Consider the following 1,659-nt stretch of genomic DNA (forward strand, 5'->3'; position numbering starts at 1 on the left):
ACAGTTCTCTTCTCCTTTTTGAAGATGTTAAGAAGAACATTACATTATTGATTGAGCAGTACTGGAGAAGAGCTTTAGTGTTAGATTCATATTGTTGCCAGTGGGAGCTGTTGAAGTTTGAAATGAGTAAATATCTTAGAAAATTCGGTAGTAATTTATCTAAACTTAAGAGAGCAGAAGAAAATAAGGTGGTGTCTAAAATTGCAATACTGTCTTCTAAACCCCCAGAGTTGTTTTCTGAATCTGATAAGCTTGAGCATGCTGACCTGCAGGCTAAATTAGATGAGCTGTACACTTATAGGGCACAGGGTGCTTATATTAGATCTAGACAAAAATGGATGGAGGGAGAATGTAACGCAGCATATTTTTTCAGATTAGAAAAGAGTCGCTTAAGTACTTCATTAATTGAAACTCTTAATATTGAGGGGACAGTCACTAATAATCCTCAGGCAATTGCACATTTCTGTGCTAAGTTTTACAGTAATTTGCATAAAAATAAAATGTCTGAAGAGGCAGCCCGTACTTTTCTGGAGTCTGTTAAAGATTGTAAGACATCTCTGTGATAGTGAAATTACTTTATCTGAAGTTAGTAACTCAATTCTAGAACTTAAGAACAATAAATCTCCCGGAACGGACGGTCTTACCGCAGAGTTCTATAAACGGTTCTCTAAAGAATTGTCTCCTTTTTTACTTAAGGTTTTTGAGGAAAGCATACAGAATGAGACCCCTCGACTCTCACTCAAGGCTTTTTTCATTTTTTACAGTAGGCAAATGTGAATTAACGCCTATTAAAGACTGTACAGCACCCATCATTTATAATATTCCAGTTAAATCTGAAATTACATATTTAGGCATTGTGATAACTAAAGATCAAGATAAAAGATGTACCTTGAATTTTGACCCGGTTATATTAAAAGCCCAAAGAAGTTTCAGTGCATGGTTGCAGAGAGACTTGACCTTGAGAGGCAGAGTACTGCTTGCTAAGGCGGAGGGCATCTCTCTATATGTGAACAACAACATTTGTAAATCAGTTGATAAAATCCCGTTTAATTTTGTTTGGAAAAACTAAATCCATTATGTTAAGAAGTCTGTATTAATGAACACATATGAGTACGGTGGGGTTAATTTCCTTGATTTCTATTCTTTGAACAGCACTTTCAAAATTAATTGGTTTAGACCATCTTTATGTAATCCAAACCAGTGTTGGGGGTAACACATTACAGGTAATGCGAGTTACGAAATCAGATTACTTTTTTCAAGTAACTAGTAAAGTAACGCATTACTTTTTAATTTACAAGAGAATATCTGAGTTACTTTTTTTTCCCCAATTTATTGATCGACAGCTCTGGAAACTTGCTCATATGTGTGTGCATATGAGCACACATATGAGTGCCCCCAATAATTCACCCCCCCCCCACCCCCCCCCCCCAAAAAAAAAAAAAAACACAGATTCAGTATTCCTCAAAATGAATAAAAAATAATGCAACTCAGAATATGACGCAAACCTGCAATAATTAAATGTTAAACAACATAAATATGCTTTATGTATTTAATCCCATTCTATTAACCAATGTCTTTGCTTCTGACCTTCGATGATCCAGTTCAACCGTACTAATAAGCAAAAATTACTCTTTTTTTATTGCTGAAGTGTGTTGAAAT

Source organism: Sinocyclocheilus grahami, unplaced genomic scaffold (assembly GCF_001515645.1).
Source record: "Sinocyclocheilus grahami isolate Dianchi unplaced genomic scaffold, SAMN03320097.WGS_v1.1 scaffold1356.1, whole genome shotgun sequence".
NCBI classification, from domain to species: Eukaryota; Metazoa; Chordata; class Actinopteri; order Cypriniformes; family Cyprinidae; genus Sinocyclocheilus; species Sinocyclocheilus grahami.